Genomic DNA, 25,698 nt, shown 5'->3' on the forward strand with positions numbered 1-25,698 from the left:
GAGATTCATTAGGATTTTCTATGTAAAAGATAGTGTTGTTTTTCCTTCTTAATTTTTATCTCTTTTATTCTTTATACTGACCTTATTGCAACAGCTAGGACCCCCAGTACAATGTGGAAAGAAATGACAAGAGTGAACATCCCTGCCTTGTTCTCAATCTTAAAGGTAAAACAGTAAGGTTTTGTTTTTGTGAATGCCCTTTATTAGGTTAAGGAAGTACCCTTCATTTTCTTTTGCTAAGCGTTCCTTTTTTAAAATCATGAATTAGTCTTGATTTGTTTTTCAAATGCTTTTTCTGCATCTATTAAGATGATCACGTGGCTTTTCTCCTTTATTCTATTGATATGGTGAATTACAACAATTTGTTTTCAAATGTTAATACAACTTTGCATTGCCAGAATAAACCCCACTTGGTCATTATGCGTTATCCTTTTTATATACTACTGGATCCAATTTGCTAATATTTTGTTAAGTCATTTTGTATCTTTATTCACATGGGATGTTTCTCTGTAGCTTTCTCTTTTGGTGTCTTAGTCCGGTTTTAATATCAAAGTGATCCTGGCCTAAAGATTACCTGCGAACTATTCTGTCTTCTAAATTCTGGAAGCATTTGTGTAAGATTGATATTATTTCTTGTTTAAATGTTTCATTGAATTCATCAGTGAAACCATCTGATCCTGTAGTATTTAAAATTATGAATTCACTTTCTTTAGAAAATATAGCTTACTCAGTTTTCTATTTTTTTAGTTAATTTGGAAAATTTGGTTTTTCAAAGAATTGTCAGTTTCATCTAAGTTGTGAAATATCTTGACATAAGGCTGTTCATAACATTTCCTTTTATCCTTTTAATATATGTAAGACTTGAATGACATTCTTTCATTCCTAGTATTCATAGTTTTTTTCCCTTTTTCCTCCTGATCATATTAGTTAAGGTTTATGATTCTTTTCAAATAACCAGCTATTGGTTTTACTGATTTTCTCTACTATTTTTCTGTTTTCAATTTCATTCATTCTCTTTCTTTATTTGCTCTTCTATTTCTAGTTATTATGGTAGTTTAGAGTGTTGACTTGAATACTTCCTTCTTTTCTAATATAATAAGCACTTAACACCATAAATTTCCCCTAAGCATGGCTTTAGCTACAACCCACAAATTTTGGTATGCCATGTTTTCATTTTCATCCAGTTAAAAATATTTTATAATTTAACTTATGCTTTCTTCTTTGACCCATGTACTATGCACAAATGTGTGTTTCTAATTCCAAATACATAAGGATTTTTGAAATATCTTATAGTTATAGATTCCTAATTTAATTCCACTCTGGTCAAATAATGTTCCATGTACAGTTGAAAAGAATGTGCATTTTGGTCTTTTTGAGTGGTGTTTTCTATAAATGCCAATTACATCATGTTGCTTGGTGGAATTCTTCAAATCTTTTATATCCTTACTGATGCTGTCTACTTGTTTCATCAGTTACTGAGAAAAGTGTGTTGAAATAGCCAACTATAGTATTTTGTCTCTTTTGACTTTCATTTCTGTTGTTTTTTGTTTCATTTATATTAAATCTTTATTCTTAGGTGCATACACATTTAGCATTGCTATGTCTTCCTAGAGAATTGACCTTGTCATTATGGAATGCCTATCTTTATTCCTGATAATATTTCTTATTATGTAATCTATTTTATGGGATATTGATATAGCCACTCTAGTTTTCTTTGGATTATTTTTTGTATTGTATACCACTTACCACATATTTCCTTTTAATCTATCTGTGTCTTTATAATAAAGTGAGTCTCTTGTAGGAAACATAGAATTGGTTTTGGCTTTGTATCCAAGAGAAGAGAGAAGAGAGGAGAAAATGTTTCTTTTCTTTTTTATATATAAGGAACTCCTATTTGAAAGTCAAAGTGAAGTCAAATGAGCATATTTTCTAAGATGAGTCAGTGCTGACTGACCCAGCAGGATTTGAAAAAATGACAGTAGGAAATAAGGAAGAATTAAAAGTGCTTCTGGGCATTTTGACACTGAATGAATAATGCATGAGTTTTAAGCAGTATATAATAGGAATTAAAAATTGTGAGTCAACAAGCCTGGCACATTTTATGATAGGGTTGTAAAAGAGAATGAAATTTAGGTCTGTATCATAGACATGATTGAAATACATTTATCTGTAAATTTTATGCCTTAGCATAAGGGAGTAATGACATTAATCATCTATAATGAGAAATACTTTGAAACTTCTTATTTATCAGTGGAGTAGACTGTAGTACATTGACATGTGTTATTTTTTCCAGCAGTTTTACAGTATGCCAGATAGTGAGGACACAACAAAAGACAGCACAGTCACTATCCCTATCCTCATGAAGTTTATATTTTAGCAGTAGAAGAAATAAGCATGTGATTAAATAATCACATGTCATTAGATAATTACCAGTGGTGAGAGCACTGAGTGCATAATCTAGTCTTCAAGGGACCATACCAAAGGTGATAGTTAAGAGATCTAAAGAATGGGTAGGAGTAAGCTATGTTAAGGGGGTTGTTTTGATAGACTAACCTGGGTAAATGCCTGAGGCAGGAGAAAACTTGGTATGTTTAGGAAATGAGAGAAGGCCAGTATATCTGGAATAAAGTGAAGGGGAGAAGGTAGGATGTGAGAGGGGTTTTTCACCTCACCACTGACTGGACTCTACCTTAAAATAAATTACATGTATCCCTTATGATTTGAGCTGCTCTTACCCAAACTAGCAGTGTGACCTTCAAAAAGTTTCTTCTCTGAAAGCTAGTTTCCTTATAAGTAGAAAGGGAGATAACTACGCTGTAAATAACACTGTCACAGTCTGCTGGCCATCACTTAGGTTATTCCACCACTTGTTACTCTTTCTGAAGTCTCCTTCTTTTTGTGGTCTTATGCTATCTAACCAATCAGCTTTTATACAGTTAAAATAACTCTGGGCTCTGAATTTCAGTGATTCATATTGCCAGATAGCAGCTGACCCAAATGCACAGCCTGTAAACCCAACATTAAGAAAACAAAGTCTTTGCAAGAGTCCTTATGGGATAGGGAGAAAGATAAAAGACTGTTTCTTCTGCAGGAAGAATCAAAGCACTTATATATTTTACCATTTGTTCCTGTGTCTTATCTTTGAGATTCAATCTTCCTGGGCACTTTTCTGAATCCACATTTTTGCTTAATAAGAAATTTTAACTTTTTATATGGCTGAATAATATTCCATTTTGTATCTACACCACATCTTCTTTATTCATTCCTCTTTTGATGGACAGTTAGATTGCTTTCATGTCTTGGCTATTGTAAATAATGCATCAGTAAACATAGGGGTGCATATAGCTTTTCAAATCAGGGATTTTTTTTTCTTCAAGGAGGTGTAGGGGTGGGTGGATAGGGAGGTCGAGGGGGATAGAGGGGCACAAAAATTCTCAATCATAATGTAGGTTGGTTATGGGAATAGTAGTACAGCAGGTAGAATATAAATATAGTCAATGATTCTGTAACATTTTCTTATGTTGACTGATACTGTACTAGTTGGGAGGAGGATTTAATAGTAGGGGTAACTATTGAACCAATGTGTTGTATACTTGAAACTGATATAAGATTGTATATTAACAATACTTCAATTAAAAATAAAATAAAAAATGGCCATCCTCCCTAAAGCAATCTACAGATTCAATGCAATCCCTATCAAAAAACCAACAGCATTTTTCAATGAACTAGAGCAAATAGTTCTAAAATTCATATGGAACCACAAAAGACCCCAAATAGCCAAAGCAATCCTGAGAAGGGAGAATAAAGCAGGGGTGGGGGGTGGGATTATGTTCCCTGACTTCAAGCTCTACTACAAAGCCTCAGTAATCAATACAATTTGGTACTGGCACAACAACAGACCCATAGGCCAATGGAACAGACTAGAGAGCCCAGATATAAACCCGAGCATATATGGTCAATTAATATATGATAAAGGAGCCATGGATACACAATGGGGAAATGACAGCCCCTTCAACAGCTGGTGTTGGCAAAACTGGAGAGCTATATGCAAGAGAATTAAACTGGATTATTGTCTAACCCCATACACAAAAGTAAACTCAAGATGGATCAAAGACCTGAATGTAAGTCATGAAATGATAAAACTCTTAGAAGAAAACATAGGCAAAAATCTCCTGAATATAAACATGAGCAACTTTTTTCTGAACGTATCTCCTCGGGCAAGGGAAACAAAATTAAAAATGAACAAATGGGACTACATCATACTAAAAAGCTTCTGCACAGCAAAGGACACTGTCAGCAAAACAAAAAGGCATCCTACAGTATGGGAGAATATATTTCTCCCATATGTAAATGTAATATCTGTAATGACATATCTGACAAGGGGTTAACATCCAAAATATATAAAGAACTCATATGCCTCAACACCCAAAAACAAATAACCCTATTAAAAAATGGGTGGAGGATATGAACAGACACTTCTCCAAGGAAGAAATTCAGATGACCAACAAGCATATGAAAAGATGCTCCACATCGCTAATTATCAGGGAAATGGAAATTAAAACCACAATGAACTATCACTTCACATCAGCTAGGATGGCCAACATAGAAAAGAATAGGAACAACAAATGCTGGCAAGGATGCAGAGAAAGGGGAACCCTCCTACACTGATGGCGGAAATGTAAACTAGTTCAACCATTGTGGAAAGCAGTATGGAGGTTCCTCAAAAAACTAAAAATAGAAATACCATTTGACCCAAGAATTCCACTCCTAGGAATTTACCCTATGAATGCAGTTTCCCAGTCTCAAAAAGACATATGCATCCTTGTTTATCGCAGCACTATTTACAATAGCCAAGAAATGGAAGCAACCCAAGTGTACATCAGTAGATGGATGGATAAAGAAGAAGTGGTACATATACACAATGGAATATTACTCAGCCATAAGGAAACAAATCCTACCATTTGCAACAACATGGATGGAACTATAGGGTATTATGCTCAGTGAAATAAGCCAGGTAGAGAAAGACAAGTACCAAATGATTCCACTCATCTGTGTAGTCTAACAACAAAGCAATAACTGAAGGAACAAAACAGCAGCAGACTCACAGAACCCAAGAATGGACTAATTGTTGCCAAAGGGAAAGGGACTGGGGCGGGTGGGTGGGTTGGGAGGGAGAAGGGGAATAAGGGGCATTGCGATTAGCACACAAATGTAGTGGGGAAGGCAGTATAGCACAGAGAAGACAAGTAGTGATTCTATAGCATCTTACTATGCTGTTGATGGACAGTGACTATAATGGGGTATGTGGGGCGGACTTGATAATGGGGGGAATCTAGTAACCACAATGTTGCTCATGTAATTGTATATTAATGATGATACCACAAAAAATTAAAAAAATAAAAAATAAAAATATTAATAAAATAAATACATCCTGAAAAAAAAAACCAAAGTTAAACTTCTGTATTCATTGTATCTCTACCACCAAGCCCAGCTACTAGACCACTAATGAGTACCATGCTAAGTGTCCCTTTGTGGTTGCCAAAATGTTGTTGAGCAATCCATTCTGTGAAATCTTCCTGCATATTAGGTGAGACCTCAATTCGTGGGAGGGTTCTTGACTCTGATTGAGAAAGAATCACAAGCAGGCAGAGCAGGTACAAGTAAAGAGTAGTTTAATAAGGCAAAGTACACACTCAAGGAAGGAGTGTAGGCATGCTCCAGAGATGAGCAGGCATAACAAAAACATCTATCACTTATCAAATGGAAGTGAGCTTTGAATAATATTTTTAAATAATGAGGCTTATAGTCTCTTAGTGACATATTTCATTTGCATTGATTTTACAAACTGGAGACTGAAATTAGGCCTTCGAAGCAATATATCCTAGAGTCATTAAGCCCAGAATTATAGGGGACCAGTTGCCAGGGATAGTAAAGAGATTTGAAGCTGCAGAATGAAAGATTTAGGTTATATCTACTAAATAACATTCTGACACTTCGTGTTTTTAACTCTGATAGGCACTACCACAAACTGAAAAATCTGATTCTATGTTGAGATTGGGGGATTAAATAAATAGGTTTCCATAGTCTCTGCTTTTCCATTGTTTTATAAGCTTATCACCATCACCTTGGTCTCTTGCTACAAATACAGATCGCCATCTTCCACCCCTCAAAAATGTGACTCTGTAGGCCAGGAATCTATGTTAACAGTTAACATCCAGGTGATTTTGATGTAGACTTATCCATACACTGGTTTCACAGCAGCAGAATCACAGACTTCAAGAAGGGACTTCCAGTTTCCAAGGGGAAGGGGTGGAGGAGGGTGGGTGGGAAGGGAGGGAGAAGGGGATTGAGGGGCATTATGATTGGCACACATGGTGTGGGGGGGATCATGGGGAAGATGGTGTAACACAGACAAGACAAGTAGGGACAGTGGCATCTTGATAGGCTGGTGGACAGTGACTGTGGTGGGGTGAGGGGAACTCGATAATATGGATGAATGTAGTAAGTGACCACAATGTTGCTTATGTGAAACCTTCATAAGATTGTATATCAATGATACCTTAATAAAAAATAAATAAATAAAAATTAAAAAAAGAATCAATGTTTTAGTCCAATTGTTCTAAGAGGAAACCACCAAACTCTTGGTGAATGGACATTTACACTCATTTCTTCATGAGCATATAATGAAGAGAGTTTCTTAAGGTATAGCTCTCCATGGGTAATACAAATGTGTTGAAATTTCTGTCTGTATCAAATGCTGGCACCTGCCAATCAAGAGAAAGCAGAAGATACCTGTTATTCCTCAGTGTCAACTGCTAAACAATAGAATGTAGCAAAATTCGAAAGAGAAAAGCAATGACTTAAAGCAGTATTTTTGCCAGAATCCAATATAGCTTGATCATAAAAATTTTTCTTGAAGACCAGGTAATACAATTCAACCTCATAATTTTACAGAGTCAGAAAAGTAAAGTCATATTAATCGTATTGAAACCAGAGTTGTAACAAAATCCAGGACACAATGACTTTTATACTTGCATGTTTTTTAATGCACCAATTATGTGTATTATTTGAGTTCTTGAGCACATGTACCTCTAGTACTTAGCATACTTCTTGGCACATAATACCTCAGTAAAAGTTTGTTGAACTTAACTGTTCTGTTTAATTGCAGGTAGTAAAAAAAAAATTCCTAGAATGTTGGCCTTTCTAATTTGACAGGCTAAAATTGTATAAAAACTCTCTCAATAAGTCTAGACAACTGAATAATGTTACCTTTCTGACTGAAAAAAAAGGTTCCTTCTGTGGGATATATTACATAAATAGCAAGCTTTTTCTCTATTATGCTCTTGTCCCACTCATCCTTTAAGATGCTGTTTGTGAAGTCAGTCTGGGCTTGGTCCCACAGGAAGCTGCATTGTATAAAGGTATATAGGGGACTTTGGAGTCAAAAGAAACATTGCGTTTGAATTTCAGCTTTGCTATTAACCTTTAACAAGGTACTTAACCTGTTTAAATCTAAGTTTTCTTACCACTTTTCACTGCATCCTTTTACATCTACATAAGGAGATGTCTATGGATTTTTTTAAAAAGTTCTAGTTGCTGAAATTTCAAGAGATACACCTTAAGATGATACTACCCAAAGTTGTTGGACTATTAACTGAGATCATGTATATTTTTTAAAAACCCAGAATGTAAGAAAGCTTGCCTGATACTTAGTAGGAACTCAAGGAATGTGATCCCTAAGAAGGCAGGGACTGTGTTTTGCATACTATTGTGAAAGTTGCTTGGACATAGCAGGAACTCAATAAATATATGTTCAATGAATAAAATATTAATGTGTTTCCTTTTCTTCCTCTGCCTACTTTGTTCAAAAAATATCTCTCATATCAATTATCATACCATGCATATGTATTTGTCTATTTTATACCTCCACCCAGATTATGAACACATGGTTTTATCCTTGTTTGTAATGTCCCAGTTCCCAGTCTCCCAGTTCCTGGTCTCCAGCAGGTTTAAATAAAGGCTTGCTAAATAGCAGCCATTGGCCTATATGTTGCTTTTATCCTCTTAAATCTCTATATGGTAATAATTTGCCATTATACTTAGAAACTTACTGTCTTCTTACAAAAAGCATTTCCATCTCTCAACAAAGTCAAGAGCCTGTACAGCTGTGTGAAGATGTAGCAATCTTCAAAGTCGAGATAAATATATCCTAGTGATGTGAATCACAGTATCGCTGAATGAATTTCTACCACTTTCTTTTACAGAGCTTCTACAACACTCAGCCATTATTTTCCTGAAGGGAGTAAGATGGACGAATGAAATATATACATATATTGATGTATTTTGTGTTACATATGGACACACAGCTTTCAAATACTCTAAAACAACATGAAGCCACTACCTTTGTGTGCAAGCTATCTGTAGGTTTTGGTTTTTTTCTTACAGGGAACCATTGTGCCCCAGATTTGAAATACAATTGAAAGCTGTAGTGGGAAGAAAAAGCCTTGAGATGCATTAGGGAGAGCAAGGGTTCAGGAGGCAGCTGCCTTGGATTCTAGTTCTAGCAATGCTGTCTGGAACTATGGGGTGATTTAGAGCAACCCCTTTGAAGCGTACTATATTAGACTAAAGGGGTGGACTCCATCAGCGGTGTTCCCCAAATTATTTTAACCCAAGTCTCCTTTCTTTCGGAGAAGAGCTCCATGTTAATCCCGAGTCCAATAGAGATGGAGATGAGGTGAAACCCTGTTCACTTTGTTTTCAAGGAGCCATAGAAGAGACAAAGGAAAACCAAAGCTAACCTGGCTACATGACTGTTACATCCCCTTGCCTCTCAAAGAAGGTCTCAGGCTCTGTCCATTGCCCACCACTTTCCCAAACCCAAGTCACCAGCTTGCATTCAGGGACTATGTTCAGTATCTAGAAGAACCGTCCTTGACACTCCCTGCTGGAGGGAAGAGAATTACAGGGAGGGAACCCTGCCCCATCCCTCCAGCAGAGCAACTGCTGCTAGCAGTGACCCAAAATCTGGCCTGCCTGGTCCTTTCCTTCTCTCCCTACCCTGTCCTGGGTCCTTGCATGAAGGTCTGTAACCCTTGGGGGCATTTCTGCCAACGTCCCTAAACTGTGTATTCTGAAATACTTCACTCCTCTCTAGCACTTACTCACTGTCTTCCAACCATTTTGCTGTGAAATGTATGCTTTCTGCTCTTTCCTCCATCCTGGTGTCCTAATTACCTCCTTTCAAAGCTAAGTGGCCTCAGAGGTGGGAACTGAAATGGAGGAGGCATGTGGAAGCAAACAGGTTGTGTATCAACCTGGGACTGTGCAATTTTGTCAATCAGGACTGATTGCTCACCCCTCCTTGTGTTTCTTCTTAAAGAGCGTCCTGAAATTTATGCAAGAGGGGCCAGGTTCCACAAGCCAAGACCGTGGGAGGCAAACCTTGGCATCTCTCAATTTCTGTGCAGCTTGGATAGAATAGTGAGCAAGTGCAATAAGGTTCCTGCCCATACAGAATTTATACTTTCTATTATAGAATGAAATTTAATGGGGAAAATAAACAATCAGCAAGTAAGCAATGAAAAATTTTTGATTACCATAAATTTCTACCCTGGCACGTGTAGGGATAATTATATGGCCGTTTTCATCCTCACCAAGGAAGAGCTGGAGGATGGGGAAGATGTGGCTATGTGTCCTGAATGTTCTCTCATTATGAAAGTGATTGATGACTATGATCAGTTTACATATGGAGAAGCATTTGCAGCCCCTACCGTCAACAAATAATTGGTTAAATACTGAAGGCCTGAGCAGTCAAAATCCTGAACAATTGGGAAAGAGCCAAAGTGGAAACAACAACAAATGCTGAGTTACAGACCTCTTTCACAGGGACGCCAGTATTGTGCTTTGCTATTCCAGTAGAATGTAGATTTGTTACATCAAATTAGAAGCAAGCCAACAGGGACATACCTGGATTTTATGCTTAGAACTTTGAGCTGGAAGTGTTCTTAATTTTCCAACCAAATTTTAAAGGAGGATAACTTCAAATCAGTGCTTTTGTTTCCTGTTAGACCATTTTAAGGTCTTAAACCTAACCACTTGCTATTTGATAGCGGCAGAATCTACCTCAAAGTCCTTAGTATCCCTTATTTTAGAGTTGGTTATTCAGTTGATTCAAATTAGTGCTTCTTGTAATTTTACATCACCTTTACTTTAGAAACTTTGAAACTTAAGAAAGGGTTTCCTAGTCTGTACTGTACCTCAAGCTCCTGTACCAAATGTTAGGCTTGCACTTGGTCTTGTCTTTTTTAGAATACTTGTGTTCTGTGAAGTAGGGCTTTTCTGTTACACTCCATGCAGTGTTAGTCATGCCACTGAAGATAAAATATAGTGGGCTACCAATTTCTATAGAACCAGTAGTGGATAGCAAAGAAAAGCCAAAAAATGAAATGATCACAAAATTTTCAATTTCCTTATGAATATTCTGTATATCTCCTGAAAACTGGGAAAAGATGAAGGTCAAGCAACCAAGAGAGGTAAAACTGAGACTGAGAGGAGCAAAATATGCCAATTTAGTAAATACAATGCTTTAGAAATTTTCCAGACCAGGGCAGATATTTCTATATATGAATGCTCATTGGTTTTTAGAAAAGTCTGATGAAATTGCTCAAGATGGGAGCTGATATCAAGTCTTTATGGCTAGTAACAATGTTTTCAGCATTATCACAATATCATGTCACTTCATGTAAAAAGTGAAGCATCTGCAATAGCCTTGTTTGTCAAAGATCACCTTTAAAACAGAGAGCCAAATCAGATTAGATGTGTCCATGAGAGCACATCCAATGCACCTCTACAGTCTGAAGCCTAACCAGAGGCATACTCTGACAGGAGAATGTTGTCCAGAAGAAAAAGAAATATATTTTATAAAAAGACATGGGTCTCTGCCTTTCCTCAGTTACAGTGCTTAGAGGAGCAAAGAAATCAGAATCACTTATGTGGAAATTTGAAAACTCCCTTTGTATGCACACCTTTCCTGTGTGTACATAAAATCAACAAAAATGCATTGTGTGGCAGGTTGTTTGTGAAATGGCTCCTACAATGAGAGAAAAATGTCTTACCAGAATGTGAACATTCTATTACTTATTGCTGCACACAGACACTAGAGGTTTAAGTGAAAACAAGTCTGTAGTCTTTTTTATTTTTTTTGCCTACCAGCATTACAGCTATGTAGCATTGTTGTATTTCAGATGTAAATGAATGTCATGTTCCTGATATGATGATAAAATATTTCATTGCTATGTGGGATACACACTTCAGATGTAATCTACAATTGCTTTGTCAGTGCTGATGTTGGAACCACTGATGGCTCAGATGAACAGAGCAGGATACATAATGACTTTGACTAGAATGAGCTGCAAAGAGAAACAAACTATCTCATACTCAAATGTTGATGATTTTGTAAATACTGATGACATGTTAGTTCATTCTGCTGATAACAGATTTCAAAAGAGAACAGGCATTCTTGAGGTAGATCTGTTTTGAGCATAGACAGCAGGAAGAAAAGTTGCCCAAATCCAAATATCCAGGAGAAAAGAGGCATAAACAGCACTGGTGGTCATGATAAATTACAATTATGTGAATGATTTTCATGCTAAAGCAACAGTGACTACAACTACAAAATAACACATCAGGATCCAATCCTGTTAAGCAGAATGTAAAACCAGGGTCTGTCTGATATGACACTGGAGTTCTGAGTGATATAAATCTCTTGTTTTAGCCCAACAGACATTTCTGGAACATTGAGTACATGAGAGCTGGTTTGTAATTCAAGCTCCATCTATTAGTTTTGTAATCTTTGTCAAGACAGAAGATTTCTCATGTGCACAATTATGAGACTGGATTAGGTCATCTAAACCATCATCATCTATAATTGCAGGCTTTGTAGTTCCAGGACATGAAATGAAGTTGAAACAAATTCAACCTTAAAGCCTGGATTATAAAGAAAGAGCTTCCATTCTTCAGCAACTTTATGAAATTGTAACAGAACCCCTGAATTCGAAAATTGTAAAATTATAAAGCCATCTATTTAAATGGCTCTACATGCACTTCAGTGTACATGCTCAGAAACACTTTTCTTGGAAGCTACCCAACATATTTTGAAAATTGTACACATTAATTTATTACCAGGATAGACAGTGTATTGACATGCTAAAAAAAGTCAGATAATTTTTTTAAAACCCATACATCATATCATAACACTCTTCTGCGTGAACCTCTCTAGTGATTCCCTATTATGCTTAGAATAAAATCCAAATTCCTATTCCTGGCTTACACAGCCTTGCAGGACTCTCTGGCCACAAGAAGACAAGAATTCCAAGCAGAGAGAAGTGGTGTGAAGATCAGAAAGTGGGAAGTACCTTCCGGAGAAGCAGGAAGAAGGCCAGTGTGAGCTCCTCCCCTATCACTCACCCCTCACTTCCACTACCTTACAGTCACTCTGGCTTTATTTCTTTTCCCTCCTTTCTTCTTGTGGCTGATTCCTTCCTGACATTCAGCCTTCAGCTAAAATGTTACCTCCTCAGGGACCTTCCCTGATTTCCCAATGTAAAAGCTTGTGCTAGAGATACAAATTCTGGAGCATGGATGAGATACTTTAGGAGGGAATATGGAGTAAGAGGGGATTTGATAGAGCTCTAAAATCTCTAAGTTAAGGCAATGTTAAGGTTCACACAGTTGTTAACTCAGGACAGTCTGGCTTCAAAACTCATTTTAAGATACTATGCTGTGTAGAATATTAAGTTAAATCAATATTAATATGAAAAGCAAACCTTTTTACTTTTGAGTAGATAGAGCTGAAAAAAGAAACATACCTTGCTGTAAAATGAAGAAGCAATACTGAGATAGGTCTTGAAGAATAAATACTATTTAGACAGAAGAGGCAGCATGTGCAAAAGCACTGAGGCATGAAAGAGCATGTTTCATGTTTGGGCATGAAAGTGTTAACTCAGTGTAGGCAAGGGCATTGTTTGTCTTGTTCACTGATGTATCTCCAGTATCCAGAACAGGCCTGGCTCATACCAGGCACTTAGTAAGTATGTGTTGAAGGAATGGATAGATGAATGGGTGAATTCCACCATACAGGAACATGGCTTGAACACAGGGTGTGTTGGTGAGAGAAGAATATTAAGCAGGATAGGTAAAAAAAGGTCAGATCACAGAGGGCCTTGTATTCTCTTTTGAGAATCCTAGACTTTACCTTCTATATAACGGGGAGCCAGTGAAGGTTTTAACTAGGTTTGGAGTTGGTCAGATTTTGTTTTAGATAGAGCAATCTCAAGTAACAATGAGTTTGGGGAGGGGGAAGATGGTGAAGGAGATACTACAGTACAGAGGCATTTCTGCTGATGTTTAGTGTCCAGATCATTTTAGTCTCAATTCTTTGAATGTACTTCAGGGTCTCTATAGCCCACTCATAGCTGATAAAAATAACTAAGGTATATCCTACACTTATTAGAGTAGAACCATGTGTATAGTTCCTCAAGGCTAGTACTATATTTTGTCATGCTTGGAAAAACGCTGAGGAATTGAGTGTGGGTAATTTTTACATAATTTCTTGATTTTCTCACCATTTCTTGTTTTTCCTTTTCTTTCTTTCTAAATATATGAGCTAAATAAAAGTAAATGCTAGCTAACATTATGTAAAGCCTAATGAAGGAAAACTCATGACAAACATGATGCTTGTTCAATTAATACTTGTCCTTGAGTGCTTACTCTCTGTCTGGCACTATTGCTCAGTAATCATTGCAACAATCTTCAAAAAAAGGTGCTATTATTATAGTCATTTTAATGAAGAGAAAACTGAAGCTTGACAAGTGAGATATTTAGAAGACAGAATTAATATGGTTTCCTGATTGCTTGGATAAAAGCTTTGAGGGAGTGAAAGCATTCAAAATGATACCCAGTTTTCTGGTGTGGGCAACTGATTGCATGGTTGTGCCATTCACTGAGATGACATTAGAGGAGAAGGAACATGTTATGGGAGAGGGAAGAGTAGAAACATTTTAGGTCAATTGAGGTGACCTTAAGTTTTAAGATGCTCAGCTCTCACTAGGTATTTCAGTCTGTGTTACAGATATCTTGTCTGGGTTTCTGTATGAGGAAAACAGCATACAGATGACAACCAAAGCAATGGGAATGGTTAAGATCACCCAAGAAAAGTGTAAAGAATAAGAACAGTGTGTAGGGCAGAGCCCTACAGAACATTAACATTTCAAAGGAAAATGAGGAGCTGCCACAGAAATGGGAAGGGAACCAGGAGAGTGTAGCAGCTTAGAAAGTGCTATGAAATGAATATGGTTTCCCCTCCCCACCAAATTTTATGTTGGAGCCCTGATCCTCAGGACTTTTGGGAGGTGATAAGGTCTTGAGGCTGGAGCCTTCATAAATAGGATTAGTGCTTTTATGAGAGATGATGTCTCTCCACCATGGAGGATACAGAAAGTAGGCTTAAGTCTGCAAGCCAGGAAGCAAGTTTTCACCAGAACCAGATCATACTGGTACCCTGGCCTAAAACTTCTCAGCTTCCAGAACTGTGAGAAATACATTTGTTATTTAAGTCATCTGGTCTATGGTATTTTGTCAAAGCAGCTCAAACTAAAGCAGATGGTTTCAAGAAGGAGGGAATAATCAATGTAAAATCCTGCAGAGTTGAAGTATGTTAATGGTTGAAAATTGTCCATTTATTTTCATAAAACTGTTGAGAATTTTGAGTGCAAAGAAGTGGGAGAGAGACCACCCGGTTAAGTTTGCACGTGGTGGGAGTTTGGCGGATGTGGGGTGAGAAAGGAGACTTCAGAATGTTTTAGATGAGAGAAACTTTGACATTCCTTAAATGCTTATAATAAAGAAGCAGGAAGCATGGAGCCATCGACAAGTCAAAAGGGTTTATTAGAGCTAGACTCTGAGCTGACAAGAGAGAATAGGGATGTAAAGGGCACAGGGAGCTTAGATCAAAGGAGAGTAGTTTTTAAAAAAATAACTCTTAAAATAGTAACAGTATAATATAAAATAATAATATTGTAATATTTAATAATTACTACTATTGCAAGGATGAGAGAAAGGGTTTTTGAGGGGTCCACGGAGGTTAGAAAATTTCGTGGCAAGAATTGAGAGTTCCGGTCAGATAAATTCTGTTTTGTGAAGTCATAAGCGGTATTACCTCCTGAGACTAAATGTGGAGATGGCAGGACAAGCTCGGCTCTTCATTTACTACGCCGACTCAATGATGGTGGACTTCTTCTGGCCCTGTACTCTCTCTTTTTCCGGAGAAACTGCGCTTGATGTTGTTTACGACAAGCGGTATTGACCCAACGTGCGGCGATCTCGGCGATATACTAGTCAGAACTACCATTCCCGGAATACAGTGCGGCTCTTGGGACGTGCAGGAGCTGGGTACGCATAGGCCCCGCCCCGTCGCCCTCTCCCATTGGAGGAGCGCTCGCATTCCCAGGAGGCCGCGCGCCGGCGGGGCGCTTTACGCGGAAGCCGGTGGCGTCTGGTCCCATCCTCCTTTGGGAGCGGGCAGTTCGCGACCTCGCGTCGATACGCTCACTTCTCTTCCGAGTCCGCGCGCTCTCAGAGGGTGCCTGGACAGGTAATGGAGTGGGGCACGCTTGGTCTGAGGCGGGGAGACGACGGCGGAGGGTGGTCAGAGGTGTTAAGGAGAAGGTGCTAGGGTGGAGTGAGGTGGCAGTGCAGGGGTGACTTGGGCTTCTGTGGTGTCGACTGTTCGAATTGTCGGCCAGGTCTAGTTTTGGCGAAGTGCGTTAGATGGTGCGGAAATGGCCTCGAGTTAAAGACTGTCAGAATGCGTCACTTAATTTTGGTTACACGAGGAAAAAAAATTAACTTTCCCTCCGTTCGCATTGTGCAAGACCTTTCCGTAGCATTTGAATCTGTTAAAATCTCAGGAGTCTTATAAAAACTCGTTACGCCCTTGTTTCAGTGACGTCACTTTTCTGCTTCACCTCCTATTTCTGAGATCCTTCGTGGGTTTCTAGCCCTCTGCGTGCCTCTCCTCCACCGCCCAGTGTTGACATTCCTCTTTTTTCTCAGTTCGGATAGGAACTCTGTGTCTCTCCGCCCAGAGTTTTCCCTCAGCATCAGACCCTTATGTTTTTGTTATTATTGACCAATATTTAACAAACTCTGACCATGTACTGTCTTTGGTAAACACTTCACATCTTACTCTCCCAAAACCCCCACAAGCAATCAGTTATCAAGTCCTTTTCTTTCTTCCTTCCTTTCCTTTCTTTATTTTCCTTTCTTACTTATTAATTGCTCTGGACTACCTGTACCTTCATTGTCCCACCCTTGAACCCAGAGGACGCTGTCATGTTTGGGACATTCTTTACATTTGAATAGCTGTGGCTGAGAGCAGACCCACTCATATGTCTAACAAGTGTTTATTGAATGCCTAATAGGTGCTAGACACTTCTAAGTGCAAGGGATATCGCTAAAAATAAGACATAGGAGATCACTATTCTCAGTAGTTTATATATTTGTATGTGTGAGGGGGCAAACAGGAATAATCAACATGATATTAGATGGTGTTAGTGGTTAATGGAAAATTGAAGAGGTAGGTGACTTGACTGGGTAGGCATCTATCCTGAGAAAATCAGAGGGATTGGGTTTGGTCTTACAGCATCACAGAAAAAGACTATTTGTAATACCAAAAAGAATAGTCTTGATCTGTGACCAGACTTCAGGCTTTTCATAAACACCTCTTTTCCTCTGTCATCAATGTTTGCTTCTCATTCTTCTGTCTTCTCTAAGGTTATTACATTTGAATTGGTGGTATTTCCTTCTAAAACCCAGACAGAAGGGTTGGGGTTTGGATTCTCAGCTCAATTGCTTTGTCTTACTTGGGGAGATAGAAAATATTCTTCTTACCTACTGAATATAAAGTTATCTATCATTTATAGTATATTTAAAACCAAAACATGCTCAGGGTTCATTCATTTATTCAAATAATTGAGGGACTATTATATGTCAGGTGCTGTGCTGGGCACTGGGAATGTAGTGAAGATGAAATAGACACTTTGACCTCTCTTCCTAGGAGAAATAATTGTAACAGTATATGGAGGAAATTCCTAATATGTAGGCTGGCACCTGCATTATTTCTTCCTTCATCCAAGGTGAGATAACCACCAAACTTATAAGAAACTCCTGAACAATTGTGTACATTTTTAGATTATCCACTCATTATACTTTATTGCATTTACTTATGTCTGTGTTCCCTATTGTATTGTGGCTCCCTTGACTACAGAGGTCCTTTCTTATCGGCCTTCATACCTCCAGTGCCTACTATACTGGCTGTCGTATAGTAAACCCTTATAACGCATTGGTGAACTGAAGTGGGAAAACTATTTGATGCAACCCAAATTAATTTATACAAGGTCTTCTGTATATGAGGCCATTAAACATATCCCTAAACTTCTCATTCACCAAATGTGGACCATTCTATCTCATCAGACTGGTTTATTTACCTTCCCTAGCTTGTTCTCACTTCTATGCCTTCTCTTGTTCCGTAGCTTCCCCGAAAATGAGTTCACATTTCTTTCTTAAGAGCTTTCAATGCCTCCACCCCCATTTAATTTAATTGACCAGACTAATAGTATGCCCCATGAAGCAAGGGTGGAAAAATCTAATTTCCATTGTGTATTTCCTATGAAACATTCTGTTAATGAACTGAATGTTTAACACATGTTAAATATGTAATTAACATAATACATCCCTTTGCAATAATATAAATAATGATTCAGAAAGCTTTCTTTTGATTTTGCATCGACTATTGCCATATGGTATGTTACGAGTTGATTCTTACACTTCTTTTTTTCTGTTTGAACAGTTTCGCAATGTTTATTCGTACAGCACATTATGGTATCATTTGGTTTCTACCTGGTATAAACACATCTTTGAGTATTACTTTTTTCCTTTGCCTGAGATAACTTACATGTTGATATTCTGCCACACTATCATTTTCAGAATGTCAGATAAAAGTTCTCAGTTCTTGAAAGGTTTTTTCCCATGCAGATATTTTTTGATTGTAAATTGTTATGGCAATGGATAAATTTTGTCTTTATAACTGATTTAAAAACACAACAGGAATACAAGAGTGTTTGAGTCATGATTATCATTATGATTTTATGATGTACCAACCTCAGAGCAGCCAGACATGCTTCTAAAACATTAAAAATTAAGCATTGTCATTTTAGGGAATTTCTTGGCACCTGTGCCCTCGTAACACAAATACAGCACCAGATTGTGTGTGTTAGCTCATTTATAAGGTGTAAATATAGATGATCCAGAATACTTATATACATTTTTTAATGTTATCAAAATAAAAATACAAAATTAAAAAATTTCTCAGAATACATGGACTTAAGTGTCAGAAATGCTGACTTGGTTTTTTTCTTTGCTCGGTTCCCTGAAACTGTCCTCCACATGAAGAGGTCTCCACTGAAGAGGAGTGTTTGCATCATTGCCAAACTATTTTGTTACTTTTTTTTCCTTCAATACAGGCAGTCCCTTACTTAAAAATGGATATATTCCAAAAGTTCCTTTGTAAGATTATTGTTTGAAACTCTGGATGCATTTTCCTCTATAAATAATGCTGTTCATGACATTTCAGTTGTTAGACCAATCAGTATGCCTTACTTAACAGCTAAGTTAATGGACTTAAAGAACTTTACTACAATTTATAATAGTTCTTTTATAAAAAACTGCATCCATAATTCTCACCTGCATTCCCCCGTATCATCTATTTTTTGAATCCTGGCAACTGGAACAAAAATATTCTTTTCTTGGAACCTTCTGGGCAATAGAAACATACCTTTCTAACTCCAAGCTGTTGGAAGTTGCCCTTCTGGCCCATAGCTCTAAGGGCAGACTTCCACTGTGAGTAAGGAAAGAGAAAGTGAGAGATTTTGGAGAGAAGAGGGAGGCAAGTAGGGGTGTTATGAATATGTGGAGAGGGGAGGGTAGGAGTGATTTGGGAGGAGTGGTGAGCTTCCAAGATGAGGGTTTGTTGTGTCCTCAAAAAAGATATGTTGAATTCTGACCCCTGGTACCTGTGAATGTATGTAATTTCCTTATTTGGAAATAGAGTCTTTGCAGATGTAATTAAGATGTAAGTTAAAATGAAGTCATACTCGAGTAACAGAATGTCCTCATAACAAGATAAGAGACACAGAGAAAGCCATGTGACTATGGAGTCAGAGATGGATATGCAAGCCAAGGAACACCAGGTATTGTTAGCAAACCACCAGAAGCTAGGACGAGACAAGGAAGGATTCTCTCCTACAGATTTCAGATGAAGCATGGCCCTGCCAATATCTTCATTTGAGGCTTCTGGCCTACAAAACTGTGAGACAATAAATTTGTTGTTTTAAGCCTTGCAGCATTTGGCACTTGGCACAGCACCCACAGGAAACTCAAAGAGGATTCTTAATAGGAATGAAATAGAATTGGATGGTGGCTCTGCGACCAAGTGAGGAGTGAATAAGAGAATAGGGAGGAACACTGTTGGAACACAGCTTTCCTTTATATTCCATTATCTTTTTTTTCTCTCTCAGGCTTATCTCATCATCCTTTTTTCTTCTTGAATATTATATTTATATAGCACTTTATGGTTTGTTAGACATTCATATACTTCCAATAATTAGCCAGAGGCAGGTTTTCTGACTTTAAATGCAGTATTCTTTCGGCCACAATTGTTTCTATTATTCCAGTACTCATTAAGACACTTGCAGATTCTATTGTGAGAGAGTTACAGTGGAAGCAGGTGAGACTTGAATATAGGTGGGATTTTTTTTTTTTGAAAGGGCATCTCTCATATTTATTGATCAAATGGTTGTTAACAACAATAAAATTCTATATAGGGGAGTCAATGCTCAATGCACAATCATTAATCCACCCCCAGCCTAATTTTCATCAGTCTCCAATCTTCTGAAGCATAACGAACAAGTTCTTACATGGTGAACAAATTCTTACATAGTGAATAAGTTCTTACATGGTGAACATTACAAGGGCAGTCATCACAGAAACTTTCGGTTTTGATCACACATTATGAACTATAAACAATCAGGTCAAATATGAATATTCGTTTGATTTTTATACTTGATTTATATGTGGATCCCACATTTCTCCCTTTATTATCACTATTATTTTTAATAAAATGCTGAAGTGGTAGGTAGATGCAAGATAAAACATAGTTTAGTGTTGTAAGAGAGCAAATGTAGATGATTAGGTGTGTGCCTGTAGACTATGTGTTAATCCAAGCTGGACAAGGGCAATAAAACATCCACGGATGCAGAAGATTTCTCTCAAAACAGGGGGGGTGAGGTTCTAAGCCTCACCTCTGTTGATCCCCAATTTCTCACCTGATGGCCTGTCTTGTGTTGTTCCTCCCTTGAGGAATCTTACCTGTCTCTGGCTAACCAGTCATCTTCCGGGGCCATACAGGGAAATGTAAAGTTGGTAAGTGAGAGAGAAGCCATATTGTTTGAAAAGGTTAGCTTTTTACTTCTTTGCAGATTTATGCCCTGTGGCTTCTATGCCCAGCATTTGTCTTGAGGTATCTTTACCACTTGGAGGAATTATGATACTCAGTAAATTCGATATGAGGCACGAATTCTATTTAAGGGTTGTAATTAGGAAGGAAGAAGAAAAGCTATAGAGGTAGCAGATGGAAGAAAACATGGGAGGATTGATTATTTCTTTGACATATCTTCTTGTAGAGTAACTTCAGCATGTATAGGTTTTTAACTACTAATTAAATTGTGCACACACATTAACATAATAGGAATATAGTTACATAACCAATGCAGATCTATAATTACCAGCCATCTCCAGTGAAACCAAGAAAACCAGTTAGGCATCCTAGGCATTTGTGAAAATTTATGTATGATATGATGGATATTGTCCAACTGTACTTGAACAGTCTGAGAGAAATCAGACAAATTAAAACAACCCATTCCTGGAAACTGTTCACATCTCATATGTTCTTTTAACAGTAGAAAGTCTGTAGTTGTAAGATTTTGGAGCACTACAACTTGCACTTCTTCTAATTCTTGGTTGAGTTCCAATAGTATAGATCCAGTCAAATTTGTTGTTTTACTGTATGCACAGGCCAGCTAAAATATCTCCTTCTTCATTCCCATGGCAAGTCCAGGAACCAGTGGGATGAATGCAGCTACAGCTGTAGCATCGCCTGGATCTTTGTTGAGGTTTTTTGATGATCATCTTCTGGTATGACTCTTCCAGAGAGTGCTGATGTTGGAAGTTCTTCTTCATATCGTATCTTAGTTCATTTTCTGGGTAGCCAAATTAGTCTTTGATCCTCTGTATAAACACAAACAGACCCTTTGCCCACACTTTGATATGCCCTTTATACCATTGTGTAGAACTCATTGCAGGTCACCACACAGGAACTGCTTTTTTTTTAAAAGAAAGGAATATTATCAGAAAAATGTACTTCCATAACTGATCATCTGACACCCTTTGAAAGATCAAAATTAAGGATATTTAAAGCATGTATTAATTGTTGATTTTCAGTCAGTTTTATCCTATCAGGGAGTAATCCCCCTTTTCTTTCTTTTTTTTTTCTTATCATTAATCTACACTTACATGAAGAATATTATGTTTACCAGGCTCTCCGCTATACCAGGTCGCCCCTATAAACCCCTTTACTGTCACTGTCCATCAGCATAGCAAAATGTTGTAGAATCACTACTTGTCTTCTCTGTGTTGTACAGCCCTCCCCTTTCTCCCCCACCCCACTATGCATGCTAATCTTAATACCCCCCTTCTTCTTTCCCTCCCTTATCCCTGCCTACCCACCCATCCTCCCCAGTCCCTTTCCCTTTGGTACCTGTTAGTCCATTCTTGGGTTCTGTGATTCCACTGCTGTTTTGTTCCTTCAGTTTTTCCTTTGTTCTTACACTCCACAGATGAGTGAAATCATTTGGTATTTCTCTTTCTCCGCTTGGCTTATTTCACTGAGCATAATACCCTCCAGCTCCATCCATGTTGCTGCAAATGGTAGGATTTGCCATCTTCTTATGGCCGAGTAGTATTCCGTTGTGTATATGTACCACATCTCCTTTATCCATTCATCTATCGATGGACATTTAGGTTGCTTCCAATTCTTGGCTATTGTAAATAGTGCTGTGATAAACATAGGGGTACATCTGTCTTTCTCAAACTTGATCGCTGCGTTCTTAGGGTAAATTCCTAGGAGTGGAATTCCTGGGTCAAATGGTAGGTCTGTTTTGAGCATTTTGATGAACCTCCATACTGCTTTCCACAATGGTTGAACTAATTTACATTCCCACCAGCAGTGTAGGAGGGTTCCCCTTTCTCCACAGCCTCGCCAACATTTGTTGTTGTTTGTCTTTTGGATGGCAGCCATCCTTACTGGTGTGAGGTGATACCTCATTGTAGTTTTAATTTGCATTTCTCTGATAATTAGTGATGTGGAGCATCTTTTCATGTGTCTGTTGGCCATCTGTATTTCTTTTTTGGAGAACTGTGTTCAGTTCGTCTGCCCATTTTTTAATTGGATTATTTGATTTTTGTTTGTTGAGGCGTGTGAGCTCTTTATATATTTTGGACATGAAGCCTTTATCGGATATGTCATTTACAAATATATTCTCCCATACTGTAGGGTTCCTTTTTGTTCTATTGATGGTGTCTTTTGCTGTACAGAAGCTTTTCAGCTTAATATAGTCCCACTTGTTCATTTTTGCTGTTGTTTTCCTTGCCCGGGGAGATATGTTCAAGAAGAGGTCACTCATGTTTATGTCTAAGAGGTTTTTGCCTATGTTTTTTTCCACGAGTTTAATGGTTTCATGACTTACATTCAGGTCTTTGATCCATTTTGAATTTACTTTTGTATATGGGGTTAGACAGTGGTCCAGTTTCATTCTCCTACATGTAGCTGTCCAGTTTTGCCAGCACCATCTGTTGAAGAGACCATCATTTTGCCATTGTATGTCCATGGCTCCTTTATCAAATATTAATTGACCATATATGTTTGGGTTAATGTCTGGAGTCTCTAGTCTGTTCCACTGGTCTGTGGCTCTGTTCTTGTGCCAGTACCAAATTGTCTTGATTACTATGGCTTTATAGTAGAGCTTGAAGTTGGGGAGTGAGATTCCCCCCTACTTTATTCTTCTTTCTCAGGATTGCTTTGGCTATTCAGTGTCTTTGGTGTTTCCATTTGAATTTTTGAATTATTTGTTCCAGTTCATTGAAGAATGTTGCTGGTAATTTGATAGGGATTGCATCAAATCTGTATATTGCTTTGGGCAGGATGGCCATTTTGACGATATTAATTCTTCCTAGCTACGAGCATGGGATGAGTTTCCATTTGTTAGTGTCCCCTTTAATTTCTCTTAAGAGTGACTTGTAGTTTTCAGAGTATATGTCATTCACTTCTTTGGTTATGTTTATTCCTAGGTATTTTATTCTTTTTGATGCAATTGTGAATGGAATTGTTTTCCTGTTTTCTCTTTCTGTTGGTTCATTGTTAGTGTATAGGAAAGCCACAGATTTCTGTGTGTTAATTTTGTATCCTGCAACTTTGCTGTATTCCGATATCAGTTCTAGTAGTTTTGGAGTGGAGTCTTTAGGGTTTTCTATGTACAATATCATGTCATCTGCAAATAGTGACAGTTTAACTTCTTCTTTACCAATCTGGATTCCTTGTATTTCTTTGTTTTGTCTGATTGCCGTGGCTAGGACCTCCAGTACTATGTTAAATAGCAGTGGGGAGAGTGTGCATCCCTGTCTAGTTCCCGATCTCAGAGGAAAAGCTTTCAGCTTCTCGCTGTTCAGTATAATGTTGGCTGTGGGTTTATGATATATGGCCTTTATTATGTTGAGGTACTTGCCCTCTATTCCCATTTTGCTGAGAGTTTTTATCATGAATGGATGTTGAACTTTGTTAAATGCTTTTTCAGCATCTATGGAGATGATCATGTGGCTTTTGTCTTTCTTTTTGTTGATGTGGTGGATGATGTTGATGGATTTTCGAATGTTGTACCATCCTTGCATCCCTGGGATGAATCCCACTTGGTCATGGTGTACGATCCTTTTGTCGTATTTTTGAATTCGGTTTGCTAATATTTTGTTGAGTATTTTTGCATCTACGTTCATCAGGGATATTGGTCTGTAGTTTTCTTTTTTGGTGGGGTCTTTGCCTGGTTTTGGTATTAGGGTGATGTTAGCTTCATAGAGTGAGTTTGGGAGTATCCCCTCCCCTTCTATTTTTTTGGAAAACTTTAAGGAGAATGGGTATTATGTCTTCCTTGTATATCTGATAAAATTTTGAGGTGAATCCATCTGGCCCGGGAGTTTTGTTCTTTGGTAGTTTTTTGATTACTGCTTCAATTTTGTTGCTGGTAATTGGTCTGTTTAGATTTTCTGTTTCTTTCTGGGTCAGTCTTGGAAGGTTGTGTTTTTCTAGAAAGTTGTCCATTTCTCCTATGTTTCCCAGCTTCTTAGCATATAGGTGTTCATAGTCCTCACTAATAATTCTTTGTATTTCTGTGGGGTCTGTCATGATTTTTCCTTTCTCGTTTCTGATACTGTCGATTTGTGTTGACTCTCTTTTCCTCTTAATAAGTCTGGCTAGTGGCTTATCTATTGTTTATTTTCTCAACGAACCAGCTCTTAGGTTCATTGATTTTTTCTATTGTTTTATTCTTCTCAATTTTATTTATTTCTTCTCTGATCTTTAGTATGTCCCTCATTCTGCTGAACTTAGGCCTCATTTGTTCTTCTTTTTCCAATTTCGATAATTGTGACATTAGACCATTTATTTGGGATTGTTCTTCCTTTTTTAAAGATGCGTGGAGTGCTATATACTTTCCTTTTAAGACTGCTTTTCCTGTGTCCCACAGTAGTTGGGGCTTAGTGTTGTTGTTGTCGTTTGTTTCCATATATTGCTGGATCTCCATTTTGATTTGGTCATTGATCCACTGATTATTTAGGAGTGTGTTGTTAAGCCTCCATGTGTTTGTGAGCCTTTTTGCTTTCTTTGTACAGTTTATTTCTAGTTTTATGCCTTTGTGGTCTGAAAAGTTGGTTGGTAGGATTTCAATATTTTGGAATTTACTGAGGCTCTTTTTGTGGCCTAGTATGTGGTCTATTCTGGAGAATGTTCCATGTGCACTTGAGAAGAATGTGTATCCTGTTGCTTTTGGATGTAGAGTTCTGTAGATGTCTGTTAGGTCCGTCTGTTCTAGTGTGTTGTTCAGTGCCTCTGTGTCCTTACTTATTTTCTGTCTGGTGGATCTGTGCTTTGGAGTGAGTGGTGTGTTGAAGTCTCCTAGAATGAATGCATTGCATTCTATTTCCTCCTTTAGTTCTGTTAGTACTTGTTTTAGGTATGTTGGCGCCCCTGTATTGGGTGCATATATATTTATAATGGTTATATCCTCTTGTTGGACTGAGCCCTTTATCGTTATGTAATGTCCTTATTTGTCTTTTGTTACTTTCTTTATTTTGAAGTCTGTTTTGTCTGATACCAGAATTGCAACACCTGCTTTCTTCTCTCTGTTGTTTGCATGAAATATCTTTTTCAATCTCTTGACTTTAAGTCTGTGCATGTCTTTGGGTTTGAGGTGATTCTCT

At 37.8% G+C, this 25,698-nt stretch overlaps 1 protein-coding gene across 3 annotated transcripts in view; it reads left to right on the forward strand.

The window, feature by feature from the left end:
• The first annotated feature begins 15,502 nt into the window (after positions 1-15,502).
• VAMP7 (vesicle associated membrane protein 7) overlaps positions 15,503-25,698 on the forward strand; it is a 75,780-nt gene continuing 65,584 nt past the window's right edge. For all 3 annotated transcript variants that reach the window (XR_012127587.1, XM_037025065.2, XM_073228116.1), the window contains exon 1: positions 15,503-15,652. The gene's annotated coding sequence lies outside the window, so the exon portion shown is untranslated. The remainder of the gene's footprint in view (positions 15,653-25,698) is intronic.

Source organism: Manis javanica, chromosome X (genome assembly GCF_040802235.1).
Source record: "Manis javanica isolate MJ-LG chromosome X, MJ_LKY, whole genome shotgun sequence".
Classification (NCBI taxonomy): Eukaryota; Metazoa; Chordata; class Mammalia; order Pholidota; family Manidae; genus Manis; species Manis javanica.